Source organism: Acanthaster planci, linkage group LG20 (assembly GCF_054643075.1).
Source record: "Acanthaster planci isolate LZ-2023a linkage group LG20, COTS_SCS, whole genome shotgun sequence".
Classification (NCBI taxonomy): domain Eukaryota; kingdom Metazoa; phylum Echinodermata; class Asteroidea; order Valvatida; family Acanthasteridae; genus Acanthaster; species Acanthaster planci.
The window spans coordinates 7,671,147-7,686,204 of NC_141796.1; the positions used below are offsets into that span (position 1 = coordinate 7,671,147).

A 15,058-nucleotide genomic window follows, 5' to 3' on the forward strand; every position below is an offset into this window, starting at 1 on the left:
AATCTGAGAGCTGATAGGAAGGGTAGAGTGGATGGCTGAGGGCTTGGAGCTATCAGTATTGGAGCTCTAAGGACTCCATGGGGTCTGAAAGACATAGCTTCTTAATGTTCCATATTGCCAGTGGGTTTATTGTAACCCTTATAGGATTGTGACTGGAAAGGCTGTACTGAGGGAGCTTTATAGCTTGGAAGATGTTTAAGACTGGCAGGGCTTAAAATGAGGCTTTAATGTAAAATCTGAATATGGGACACATGTAACTCTGGCAGTGTGAAATGGTTGAGATTAGGAGAAGGGTTAAGTGGCAAAATACTACATACAAATAGAATTAAACAGAATAGTTCTGTTAGTTTAAACATTTATTTCATAAAAGGAACATGTACAATAGAAGTGGTTCTGATGCACAGTAATTTTGATGAATAGACCCAGAAAAAGGCCTACATGTATTTTCACAGCAAGCTAAAATTTGGAAATTCTGATGTAAAATTTTTGTGATAATTAAAATTGGAAAGTCTAATAATTAAAAGACATCAGGAAAATACAAAGGCACATAGAACCATTTCCAGGGGGTGATAAACTTGTTACAGTGAGGTTTTGAACAGTCACTGTTTTGGCTAAGCAGGGTTGATGGGTACGGTACAGGTACATGCTTATTGCCTAAATGGGAAAGGGGGAGATATGAAATGTGCAATACACTGTTCACTTCTTGAAAGCATGCAATATAGTTATCCACTCTCCTCCTGCCCTGGAGTGTAGTCTTTCCAAACGGTGACTATTTTATGGTACAAATATGTCTGGTCAGGGCTAAAAGGCCATTACAACAAAAATAATTTTTTTGAAAATACTTTTACTCTGAGCATGAAGGAAATGCATTGAAACAGACATTTCTTTAACTTTTTTTAAACTAGTTTGTTTTTTTTTTGACCAAAGTATTTAAATTTCAAGAAATTTTCTTGCCCAAGTTTATGTTTAGAAATACAATTTTTCAGTAAGGACCATTTAGCACCGACAGGACAAATTACAGTTTTTGAAGTACCATACATGTACATGTGTAGCATCGTGATAATGTTTTGACTTTATTTTGGGGAGACAGGTTGGCACAATGATACTTTCCTTGCCCTCCACCTCAGTGTTCCACCTCAGCGATCCACAATCAAATCTTGCCCAAACCGACGTGTGGATTGAGTTTCGGCCCCTACTTGATTCCTTGGGTTTCTCTATGATTATTTACCTGGAGTTTTCTTCCCACCTCTAAAAACTTTACATTAATCCCCCATGCAAAAATGGGTGAAAAATGTACATGTAATTCATGCACACATCATTACACTAGTCTAGTCATCCAATGAACATTCAGCACTTATTGCAGGATGACTATGAGTGGTAATGAAAAGGAAAATAAATCTTCAGATTTTAGAGATTGTGGGCCTTGGTGGGATTCAAACCTGGGCCGTTGAGGTGGAAGACAAGGAAAGAGCTGCTATGCAAACCTGATTCCCAGTAAAAGAACTTAAAGCAAGAAATTTGCATAAATATGATGTCTGTGTATAAAGCTCTTTCCCACTAATATACATGTACAAACACATAGTAGACTTGCTTCAGCGTGGAGGGAGTGCAGTTAATCCTCGTTAATAAGAGCCGGGTGCTTTGAAAAATGTACTGCACGGATATATGTAGGCGTCATTTTCAAGATTTTCAGTTTTCCAACTTCTTCAAATATTTACTATTTCATTTAACGGACGTTTATACCCACACAAAGGACTCTTCGGGCGCTACTCTAAGCTAACAGGTAGTTTTCATTGGCACCCGAATATTTCAGCCAGCCCTGCAGCCTTGTAAATGCCCCAAACCTTGGTATACTGTTCCCTAACAAATCTGGATTATCTCCACTATTGAGAGTGAAAAAATGTCGGTATTAAAGGCCCAGCAGCTCAATCTTTTGTGCTGAGCACAGTCTTTTGTCCCGGTTTTTAGCACTCCCGGCTCTGGGTGTAAAGCCTATGTACTCGAAAATGGGCCCCTTGACAGCAAATGGTTAAGAGTTAGCAGATTAACTAGTTATAACAGCAACGAACCTTGCATTATCAGGAATGAAAACAACGAAGGATTGGGACCTAAAATTTTCCTCGTTACAAGCAAAATGTGGTATTCACAATGCTCTTATTAACAGGGTTCAAATGTATATGCCTCCCCTGCACTTTTTGATTGGGGGAGGGGCTGTTATTGGGTCACTCCTGCCCAATTTTTTTGGTGGTGACAAAAAAAACCTGATTTTAAAGTACTTGTCAAACTCCCCACTAGCCAAAATGTGTTCAGTAATACTTAAAAGGCAGATAACACACAGTTGACACAATTGATCGTATCATAAACAGCGCCTCCTAGTGTTCTGCAGCATCCACTAATAATCCCCACATAAATGTGAACATGCCACAGACGTACAAATGCATAGACCACCAGATCACAGTGCAGCAAATTCACCCCTAGACTCAAAGTTGAAGAATTCCACTCAGAAAATTCCATGAAGCCGTTTTCCGATTGCCAAAAAAATCCTCTATTTACTTAATCTGGCCTATGTAGATTCAAAACAATGAGATAACAGCGTTTATTGGGAGCACATGTAAAGAAATGCAGGCAATGAATGTGTGCATTTACCACGCCATCATCCATTGTCTCACCCATACTTTAAAAATCACGGTTATAACAGTGAGACTGGCGGTCTATGCGTTTATGTCTGTGGTACAGCGCCCCCTAGTGTCCATTGGTATCCAGCCCCCTAGTCCCAGTCATAGATTTACATCACTGTGGAAGCAAGGAACTGCAGTCTTCCTTGCCTGTGTGAACCACTGCTTGAGATCCTGATGTGGAAACTGTTCTAACGGAAGGCGAGGACTGGCATCTATCTGAGTTACTACCTCTCATTGAAGTGAATCGTCCCTGGGAAGTCCTGTAGGATCTTGCCCTCAAGTTTGCTTCTGTCCTTGTTGAAGGAGGCAAGGGCTTTCTTCTCATCAGCACCATGGTCTGGTCCTCATAGGCCATAATGTACAGCTTTCCTACAAGGTCTGGGGGAGGAACCAATCACAAAAGAATGAGCTCAGCTACAGCGAGAACAGATGTTTCTGAAAAAAAAATTATCCTCTTTTATGGGTATCATGCAGGTCCAAGAGAGGGCGCAGTTTTCCTTGCAAAGCAGGTTTCTTTGGTGGGAACTGCACTTTGCTGGTTTACAAACAAATATGAAATGCATGTTACAATTGCATTGCTACCAGCAAAATGAGCACTTCCCACCTGCATGGCTCTTTTCAGCCGATGAGGGGGTATTTCTGTTCTAGGTGAATAGGTCTAAGTTCACCAACAGAATCTCAGTCTTTTTGTACTCAAATGACCACATCTTTATCAATATTGGAGCCACTGTTAAAAGTGAGATGTCAATGTATCAAGGAGGAAACATTTGTTCAATCTGACTTGAATAATTTCTGAAATCTATCGTTCTGGCAAGCTGTCATGAAGAAACAATGAAACGTCAGTTCCAAGCAAGCGTCTAAATATTCATTTTTGAAAATTTCCAGTAGAAACATGTGCAAGCATTGTGACATGACTCGTGTTACTTAATGTATAAAACTATAATTCATCGGTTTAGTACATGACATCACACAGCTGCACTTAATTGAATGTGAGAATGTGTACTGGCCATTGAATGTAGGTGCAATTTAACACATTACTCAGCAAATCATGATCTTAGAATGCTGTTCTTCCTGGAATATATATTATTCACTGAGCTGAAACTCAAAGTTTAAAGACTTAAAGGCGCCCTTTAAATTTTTGAGTAATTTTCTTGCTTCAAAGGAACATAATCCACAAAGGATCAGACAAATGATAGGCTGTATCTTTAAATGTAGCCCCCCCCCAAAAAAAGGTGATACTTTTCTATGCTGTGCCTATTAATTATTTACTGGCCAAAAGTCGACATAAATTACATGACACTCTTACCGTCTACCGTTCATGATGTAAGGCCTGCGTTTTCAACATCAGAGATTCCATCTCCTGGTCAGTCCAGTCACACCAGAATGCGGGATATGTTAGCGAGCCTCAGCAGTACCGGTGCATTCACCTGACAACAGGAAAAAGCAGTCAACATCATGACAAGTGAATATAACATTTTTTAAATGAAACGCTTTTGAGTGACGGTCTCCAAAAAAGAGCAGATCCATAACCAAACTTTTTTTTTGGGGGGGGGGAAGTACTGTTTGAAACTTTTAAGTTCCTGTACATATTTTGCTACCAAGTGACTGCTTATTTGTTCTTGCATTGCAAAAATGGCAGCTGTGTGACTTGGGAGTTCTTCAAGTGTATGGGCTCTTTTATAGAAGGCAGTGAATGTTCAGCCATCACTGGCAAACAAACGGCATTTTACCAGGAAAATGTGCAATAAACTGTTTTGGAGACCTTAATAATAATACCATGCCAAATCATAGTCTGGGTCTGTGCCAACATAGTCATTGTCACTTTGTATTCACTAAGTGGGGATCAGACCATTTTACAATTTCTTACTTTTTCGTAAAGAAAACAAATCTCCCAAGCTCCGGAGCAATGAATCAGAAAGAAGATGTACATGTACAGTAATACTCTGGTATTACTGTACATGTACATCTTCTTTCTGATTCATTGCTCCGGAGCTTGGGAGATTTGTTTTCTTTTTTTAATACTCTGGTATTACTGTACATGTACATCTTCTTTCTGATTCATTGCTCCGGAGCTTGGGAGATTTGTTTTCTTTACGAAAAAGTAAGAAATGTTGAATGTTAAATGTTGAAGTCAAGTCTCAACAACAAAAGAAGAAAATTCTTTTTTTTTTGGAAAAAAAAAGATAGCTGAACAAGAGCGTATCACACTATGAATTTGAACACCGTGAATTCGCTGTGAATTTGCAGTTTCACCGTGAAAATTTTTTTCACGGTGATTTCACGGTCGTTTACCTCGTGAAAATAACGTGAAAATGCTCCTGGTCGTGACCTCCTGAGGACACCTTGAGGTGAGACAAAAAGCCGTGAAAATGCCGTGAGCCCTCTGATGGAGTCCTCCCCTGCGGTTTGGTTAATCTAATAAACACTTTACGACCAATTAGCTTATGTCATTAACCAGGTCTCATAATAGGGCCAGTGAAACCACAAACCGCCCACTGTTTATAAAGTTACCAGGCACTTAACTGTGTGTGCTGCCCATGCCCACCACCCATACTTGCTCAAGGCCACGATCAAATAGGTTGGTGTACACGTACATGTACTTGTGCAATGTACATGTACATGCAACTTGTGGCCGGGAAATGGTCACAGTGCAGATACAGTAGATTACTGTTACAGAGCTCCCTGATACAACGCTCTATACTTACTATACCGATCTAACGCTCTATTTTCATTTCCCCAACTGCACGCCCATTCACTGTTTATTTTTTTATGTGGTTGCTTGTAGTGCTCCCGTTTACAAAGCTTTTTGGGATATAACGCTCAGGATTTCCGGTTACAGCGATCTTTACCTTGGAAAATCAGATTCTTTGAAAATCAATCCATCTTCACAAGGCCGCCGCGATTGGCTGGCCAGGCCTGGACACCATCCACTTAAGCGTAGTGCAGACATGTGGCTGGCCGTCCATGCAGCGCCATCGCCAGTACGACCTGCTCACCACGCAGAGCCGCGGCTGCGTGGCTATGATGTGGCGAAATTGTAGTGATTTCTTTTCGCACTTTTTATATATTCTGGTGATGTAGTTTGTGACATTGAGATACTTCTACATGTAGTATTTCCGACCTAAATGTTTCTTTCCACCAGTAAATAAAATGTTCGTGTTTGGCATGACAAGTCGTATCAGTTTTCATAGCCGTTTTCTAATTTTTCTAACTTCGGCTCCGTCTGATGCTTCAAGTTATTTTTTTACCATCTGACTTTGAAGCTGTAAGAGCACTGATTAGTCTAATAGAGCCACAAAACATAAAATAAGATTCAAGAGAACCAAAAATTACAGTAATCCAATTTAATGTAAACGCTTCAGGCCCATAATTGGGGATTGGTTTTGGGGACGAAGACGGAGACGAAGTTGAGAACATGTATAGACCGTATTTGCGGCATCCCCAATTTCAGTCGTAGTCCTGAACGTACAGTATGAATTTTAAACCCCTAATGGGATGGTACCAGGGGATTTGGGTACTCGGAATGAAATCGTAGAATATAGTCTGTGTGTGTGTGTGTTTATTTTTGTTTTCCAATTTAACGTTTTCCAATCAATACATTAAACGTTAGGGAATATGACTGAAATTGGGGACGCCCCAAATACGGTCTGTCACATGGTCATTGGGAAAAGTCAGTGTGTGGACTGACCATGACGGGTACGCAGTACTTTAGCAGTCACAGGATGTCGCGGTGGATGTGCATTGCAACTTTGCGTGTGCTCCGTGCTACGCAGCATGCCCAAGGTCCTGTTTGTTGCGGTTTTTGAAGAGAAGTTTGATGTGTTTATTATATCGCGTGATTAATATGGGTCTGTGCTGTAGTACATGTATAGTCGTACAACTGGACAACGATCGAAGTTCCTGGTGACTAGCAAGGGAGGGGGAGTAACGGGCACCTGGTCGCCTTGGCGATCAGAATTAAACATAATTTGATCATGTGTTGAAAGTTTGGATTTTAGGGTCACTATAGTAACAGTATTACAATGCATAATTATTTTTCATAATTTCCCTCTGCTTTTATGAATAAAACTTCATCACTTGTGTTGACATTATCAGGAGTCACCTGGAATCAGTCATCACATGTGAAGTTTGGGTTGAAAAGGTGGAACGATTCAATTTTTAGGGTGAAAAAGGTGTAGCCAAATATAGTTTCACCAAAGTACTCAGAGCAAAGTAAGATGGTCCTTTTCCTATACTTAGATATGTAAAAATTAATAATTTACACTAAAATTCTCAGGAATGATCTGAAATCAGTCTTCGACATCACGCGTCAAGATTTGGGTGAAAAGATTGAACGGTTCTGTTTTTTACGGTGAAAAAGGTGTTTTTAGGGTTTTGCCATAGTACTATGCAGTGGCATGATTTCCTATCATTTTCCTACACTTGGATGAGTAAAAATTTGATCAGTTGGGTTGAATTTTTCAGGAATGATCTGAAATCGGTCTCCGACATCATGCGTCAAGATTTGGGTGGAAAGATTGAACGGTTCTGTTTTTACGGTGAAAAAGGTGTTTTTAGGGTTTCGCCATAGTACAGTACAGCTACATGATTTCCTATCATATTCCTACACTTGGATGAGTAAAAATTGATCAGTTCGGTTGAATTTTTCAGGAATGATCTGAAATCAGTCTCAGACATCATGCGTCAAGATTTGGGTGGAAAGATTGAACGGTTCTGTTTTTACGGTGAAAAAGGTGTTTTTAGGGTTTCGCCATAGTACTGTACAGCTACATGATTTCCTATCATATTCCTACACTTGGATGAGTAAAAATTGATCACTTGGGGTGAATTTTTCAGGAATGATCTGAAATCAGTCTCCGACATCATGCGTCAAGATTTGGTTGAAAAGATTGAACGGTTCTGTTTTTACGGTGAAAAAGGTGTTTTTAGGGTTTCGCCATAGTACTGTACAGCTGCATGATTTCCTATCATTTTCCTACACTTGGATGAGTAAAAATTGATCAGTTGGGTTGAATTTTTCAGGAATGATCTGAAATCAGTCTCCGACATCATGCGTCACGATTTGGGTGAAAAGATTGAACGGTTCTGTTTTTACGGTGAAAAAGGTGTTTTTAGGGTTTCGCCATAGTACTGTACAGCTACATGATTTCCTATCATATTGCTACACTTGGATGAGTAAAAATTGATCAGTTGGGTTGAATTTTTCAGGAATGATCTGAAATCAGTCTCCGACATCATGCGTCACGATTTGGGTGAAAAGATTGAACGGTTCTGTTTTTACGGTGAAAAAGGTGTTTTTAGGGTTTCGCCATAGTACTGTACAGCTACATGATTTCCTATCATATTGCTACACTTGGATGAGTAAAAATTGATCACTTGGGTTGAATTTTTCAGGAATGATCTGAAATCAGTCTCCGACATCATGCGTCAAGATTTGGGTGGAAAGATTGAACGGTTCTGTTTTTACGGTGAAAAAGGTGTTTTTAGGGTTTCGCCATAGTACTGTACAGCTGCATGATTTCCTATCATTTTCCTACACTTGGATGAGTAAAAATTGATCACTTGGGGTGAATTTTTCAGGAATGATCTGAAATCAGTCTCCGACATCATGCGTCAAGATTTGGGTGAAAAGATTGAACGGTTCTGTTTTTACGATGAAAAAGGTGTTTTTAGGGTTTCGCCATAGTACTATGCAGTGGCATGATTTCCTATCATTTTCCTACACTTGGATGAGTAAAAATTTGATCAGTTGGGTTGAATTTTTCAGGAATGATCTGAAATCGGTCTCCGACATCATGCGTCAAGATTTGGGTGAAAAGATTGAACGGTTCTGTTTTTACGGTGAAAAAGGTGTTTTTAGGGTTTCGCCATAGTACTGTACAGCTACATGATTTCCTATCATATTCCTACACTTGGATGAGTAAAAATTGATCACTTGGGTTGAATTTTTCAGGAATGATCTGAAATCAGTCTCCGACATCATGCGTCAAGATTTGGGTGGAAAGATTGAACGGTTCTGTTTTTACGGTGAAAAAGGTGTTTTTAGGGTTTCGCCATAGTACTGTACAGCTGCATGATTTCCTATCATTTTCCTACACTTGGATGAGTAAAAATTGATCAGTTGGGTTGAATTTTTCAAGAATGATCTGAAATCAGTCTCCGACATCATGCGTCACGATTTGGGTGAAAAGATTGAACGGTTCTGTTTTTACGGTGAAAAAGGTGTTTTTAGGGTTTCGCCATAGTACTGTACAGCTACATGATTTCCTATCATATTGCTACACTTGGATGAGTAAAAATTGATCACTTGGGTTGAATTTTTCAGGAATGATCTGAAATCAGTCTCCGACATCATGCGTCAAGATTTGGGTGGAAAGATTGAACGGTTCTGTTTTTACGGTGAAAAAGGTGTTTTTAGGGTTTCGCCATAGTACTGTACAGCTGCATGATTTCCTATCATTTTCCTACACTTGGATGAGTAAAAATTGATCACTTGGGTTGAATTTTTCAGGAATGATCTGAAATCAGTCTCCGACATCATGCGTCAAGATTTGGGTGAAAAGATTGAACGGTTCTGTTTTTACGATGAAAAAGGTGTTTTTAGGGTTTCGCCATAGTACTGTACAGCTACATGATTTCCTATCATATTCCTACACTTGGATGAGTAAAAATTGATCACTTGGGTTGAATTTTTCAGGAATGATCTGAAATCAGTCTCCGACATCATGCGTCAAGATTTGGTTGAAAAGATTGAACGGTTCTGTTTTTACGGTGAAAAAGGTGTTTTTAGGGTTTCGCCATAGTACTGTACAGCTGCATGATTTCCTATCATTTTCCTACACTTGGATGAGTAAAAATTGATCAGTTGGGTTGAATTTTTCAAGAATGATCTGAAATCAGTCTCCGACATCATGCGTCACGATTTGGGTGAAAAGATTGAACGGTTCTGTTTTTACGGTGAAAAAGGTGTTTTTAGGGTTTCGCCATAGTACTGTACAGCTACATGATTTCCTATCATATTGCTACACTTGGATGAGTAAAAATTGATCACTTGGGTTGAATTTTTCAGGAATGATCTGAAATCAGTCTCCGACATCATGCGTCAAGATTTGGGTGAAAAGATTGAACGGTTCTGTTTTTACGATGAAAAAGGTGTTTTTAGGGTTTCGCCATAGTACTATGCAGTGGCATGATTTCTTATCATTTTCCTATACTTGGATGAGTAAAAATTGATCATATGTGTTGAAGTTTTCAGGAATGATCTGAAATCGGCCTCCAACATCATACGTCGTGTTTTAGATGAACAGATTGAGCAGTTCTTTTTTTAGGCTGAAATAGGGTATATTTAGGGTTTCACCCAAGTACAAAGCAGTTAAATCTTTTCCATCATTTTCCTATACCTAGATCTGTAAAATTGCCCATTTGTGTTAAAATGTTCAGAACTAGCCTGAAATCGGTCTTTGATATCACGCGGGAAGTTTGGGGTCAAAAGATTTAACTGTCCAGTGTTTGGGGTTTGGCCATGATAATTTGACAGTGCTCTAGGAGTGCCATCTTACTTGTTGCCATCTCATTGGCAGATAATCTAATCATTTCACTTGTACGATATCACAGTCCCATGACTAAATGTTTTGGATGTTTTCATCATGTAATAACTTAGCTTAGTCTCTGTATGTCTACATTTTGTCTGTTTTATGTAGTCATCCGACAAAAAAATAAGGATGTCAAAAAGTTGGATGGCATATATGGAGCTCCATACAAAGCAACTGCAGATGATTTTTATCATTTTTGTCCAGTGAAGTGTTTAAATGTTAATGATTTGTATTTAGATTTTCAGGAATGATCTGAAATCAGTCTCCGACATCATGCGTCCAGATTTGGGTGAAAAGATTGAACCGTTCTGTTTTTACGGTGAAAAAGGTGTTTTTAGGGTTTCGCCATAGTACTGTACAGCTACATGATTTCCTATCATATTGCAACACTTGGATGAGTAAAATTTGATCAGTTGGGTTGAATTTTTCAGGAATGATCTGAAATCAGTCTCCGACATCATGCGTCACGATTTGGGTGAAAAGATTGAACGGTTCTGTTTTTACGGTGAAAAAGGTGTTTTTAGGGTTTTGCCATAGTACTGTACAGCTACATGATTTCCTATCATATTGCTACACTTGGATGAGTAAAAATTGATCACTTGGGGTGAATTTTTCAGGAATGATCTGAAATCAGTCTCCGACATCATGCGTCAAGATTTGGTTGAAAAGATTGAACGGTTCTGTTTTTACGGTGAAAAAGGTGTTTTTAGGGTTTCGCCATAGTACTGTACAGCTGCATGATTTCCTATCATTTTCCTACACTTGGATGAGTAAAAATTGATCAGTTGGGTTGAATTTTTCAGGAATGATCTGAAATCAGTCTCCGACATCATGCGTCACGATTTGGGTGAAAAGATTGAACGGTTCTGTTTTTACGGTGAAAAAGGTGTTTTTAGGGTTTCGCCATAGTACTATGCAGTGGCATGATTTCTTATCATTTTCCTATACTTGGATGAGTAAAAATTGATCATATGTGTTGAAGTTTTCAGGAATGATCTGAAATCGGCCTCCAACATCATACGTCGTGTTTTAGATGAACAGATTGAGCAGTTCTTTTTTTAGGCTGAAATAGGGTATATTTAGGGTTTCACCCAAGTACAAAGCAGTTAAATCTTTTCCATCATTTTCCTATACCTAGATCTGTAAAATTGCCCATTTGTGTTAAAATGTTCAGAACTAGCCTGAAATCGGTCTTTGATATCACGCGGGAAGTTTGGGGTCAAAAGATTTAACTGTCCAGTGTTTGGGGTTTGGCCATGATAATTTGACAGTGCTCTAGGAGTGCCATCTTACTTGTTGCCATCTCATTGGCAGATAATCTAATCATTTCACTTGTACGATATCACAGTCCCATGACTAAATGTTTTGGATGTTTTCATCATGTAATAACTTAGCTTAGTCTCTGTATGTCTACATTTTGTCTGTTTTATGTAGTCATCCGACAAAAAAATAAGGATGTCAAAAAGTTGGATGGCATTTATGGAGCTCCATACAAAGCAACTGCAGATGATTTTTATCATTTTTGTCCAGTGAAGTGTGTAAATGTTGATGATTTGTATTGAAATTTTCAGGAATGACCTGATATCAGTCTGCAACATCATGAATCAAGTTTGGAGTGAAAAGATTGAACGGTTTTCGTTTTAGGGTGAAAAGGGTGAATTTAGGGTTTCGCCATAGTACCATGCAGTTACAGGATTTCCTATCATTTTCCTACACCTAGATAAGTGAAAATTGATCATTTGGGTTGAGATTTTTAGGAATGATCTGATATCAGTCTGACATCATGCGTCAAGACTTAGTTTGGGGGCAAAAATTTGATTGGGTCTGTTTTTAGGTTGGAAAAGTTTTTTTGGGTTTTACCATGTTATTGTACAGTTAGATGATTTCCTATCATTTTTCTTTAAATGGTTCTGTTTTTAAGGTGAAAAAGGTGTTTTAGGGTTTCTCCCTAAAAATGATTTTTCAATATATTACTATTCTTAGATGTGTAAAACTTGATCAGTTGTGTTGTAATTTTCAGGAGTGCCCTGTGTCCAATATCAGACGGCAAGCCTTGGGTTAAAGGATTAAACGTTTCCTGCAGTTTTAGGGTAAAAGGTCTTACTTCGGGTTTGACAATAATACAAGGCACTGAGATGATTTTTCAATTTTTTTCTTCAGTTTGATGTGTAAATATTAACCTCCCCCATAAGTCTGAGCTTGAAATCACACATATGGGCATCACACGTCAAGTTCGGGGTCAAAAGATTTAACAGGTCGGATTACTGTGAATGGTGTGCCGGGCGTGTACTGCATGGTCGAGTTGTCCCTAGTCAAATTGGTAAACTAAGGCATTTGACATCCGTCACGTAAATCGTTGGAGCAAACGCCAGTGGCACTGCTTCTTTGCAGAAAACCATCCTCGCGCTCGAGATCTCTCCGGGATATTCTTCGGGGAGCGATCTTGATTCATTTAAAAATCACAGTGATCAATCTACCTGCATTCTCAATGCATATCATAAAATTTCGGGTCCATTTCAAAGAACAGAACCTTTATTTGCCTTCAGGGTATCATGTCGAATGTTGCATGGTAAAATCACAATAAAGGAAGGGGCGCACGACAACATCCGCATTATGTTTGTTAGACATGAGAACAGCTTTTTTTTCAAGAAAGGCTAATGAAGAGTGCAGTTGATCGATTGCCATTATCGCGTAACTGTTCTCGCCAAAAGTTGGGAAAAATTAGTTGTTTTACTAGGTAAACTCGGCTGTCATGTTTTATATTTAAAATGTAGCAAATTCAGGGGTTTGACATGACACATCTGGCACCAGGGTCAGTTTATCAAGGTCGAAGCCAAGGTAGGGCCACTCAAGCTCCTCAATGCACTGATACCTTATTACTGTCCCCGCCTTTGTGGGTGCATTCAACCACGGAGGTAGAAATAGGTCTATTTCTACCTCCATGATTCAACTGTGCAACTCGCATTTCTTGGTCAAAACTTGCACAGCATAGCATGGGTGAAAAGACCCATTTCAATGTAATGTGCATGATGAACATCATGCGCTGGGAACCAGAACCTGAAGCACAAACGTATCGAACTTTATCATCATAGCAAAATGTACTGTTGCAAGGAAGTGCTATCAATTTTTTGAACAAGTGCCCAGCGCTTGACAAAAAGCATGGAATGAAAGGTCGGGATAGCACTTGACTTTTTAACATGACCCTTCAGTCACCACTCGGAATCCAACACTACGTACATGTACGTTGGCCTTTCACCTCGTACAGGCTTGTGCGGTTAGCCTTCCTTAGCCCTGTTGGCACAAATCGCCACAAACTCAAGGTGATCAGCGACCACTAGTATTGCGTGGATCGTAAATAATGGATTTCGGTGAGCATGCCGTCGCGCCTCCGCCGCGCCAGGCCTAAGGCGCGCGACACAAATTGGCTTCCTTCCTGACGGATATGTTGAGAACGGCGCAACATAAAAAAAAATTGAAGTCAAAAGAGGTGCCGGGTTGACGGCTACTTGAATATGATGTCAAGTTGGGATTTAAAAAACCTTCTTCTTCTATACAGAAGGTGATATTTGTGCACATTTACCAATGTGTTTGTAAGTTATATGGGAAATGTCCAAAAGCATTGAGAAAATGCAAGAAAGTTTTAAGTCCGTCCAAGAAGTCCTGTTAATTGGCCACTTCGCAGCGACGACGTGACTAGGAATCGTGTAGAAGCCCAAAGTCCAAACCCGATACCCTAGCCGTTAGCGGCTATAATTTGTGTGGCTGCAGTGGACTGGAAATACTGTTTATTATTAAGGATGGATGAAGATGGATACGTTCCATCCATGTTTTTCGTCTTCCGATTTCCCGCTGTCCACTGTAGCCGATGATTACAGCCTCATTCCAGTCATAATAATGGTCGAGGTATCAAACAGCCTCTCTCGACCGGCGCCACCAGCACCATCCTGCGTCGTGCCAACTCCACAAAAACAGGAGAACTTTATTTCATAACGACACAAGAAGAAGGGACGACAGAAAATGTCTTCATACCACCGGGGACAGCTTTGTTTACGTATTTTTTATTCTTATGCCACATGTCCCGAAAGGAAAATCTTCGGATCCAGCTGCCTATAGGCCTCTAATCCATGCTGTAGGATAACTGGATTTTAAAAACACATTTTGCTTCATATACTTTTGTCCGATAGCCAGATATGGTCAACCACAGTTTTAGCTTCAGACCACCACGTTGGGAAATATAATGGCTGAGATGTCGAAAGAGCAAACATCAAGACGATGGTATTTGACGGCTGAAAATGAGAATTGGCCGTTCAATTGTTTATTGTGCTTAGCTATTTGTTATGGTTATTTTAAAGCGGCACAACTCTCGTGTGTTAATAGTGTGGTATTGCATTGTATAAACTATGGTATTGCTTTGCTTTCCCTAGTTATAGACTCACTGCAGTTTTTTGTCTTTTCACTGAATAAAACGAGGCAGGCCTAACTGATTGCGATGTCCAACTTTGGGAAACGTCACGGTTAATGAAAAACCTTCAATTTTATTGGTTCAAAAACACTGTATACGTGTACGTATTCCTGAATAAGTAAATAAACCAATTGTGGGTTGTAAACTGACAATTACGAGAACTATCTCTGCAGGACTACACAGTGGCGTATCCAGCTTTTGGTGTAAGGGGCAAATTAAAAAGCGAATGCTGCTTAGGGGTCATTCAAAATGGTGTTGGGGAAGCAAAGAATAACAAAGAATCCAAAGCTGAAAGGCCTACTTTTGGCCTCCAGATCCTTGCTTTT

General features: G+C 39.6%; 1 long non-coding RNA gene across 2 annotated transcripts in view; it reads right to left on the minus strand.

Moving 5' to 3' along the window:
- Positions 1-338: 338 nt before the first annotated feature.
- Positions 339-15,058, minus strand: part of LOC110974913 (uncharacterized) — a 38,483-nt gene continuing 23,763 nt past the window's right edge. For both annotated transcript variants that reach the window (XR_002597639.2, XR_015423431.1), the window contains exons 5-6: positions 3,985-4,105; positions 339-3,056 (exon numbers count right to left, since the gene is read on the minus strand). This is a non-coding gene — a long non-coding RNA (uncharacterized LOC110974913). The remainder of the gene's footprint in view (positions 3,057-3,984; positions 4,106-15,058) is intronic.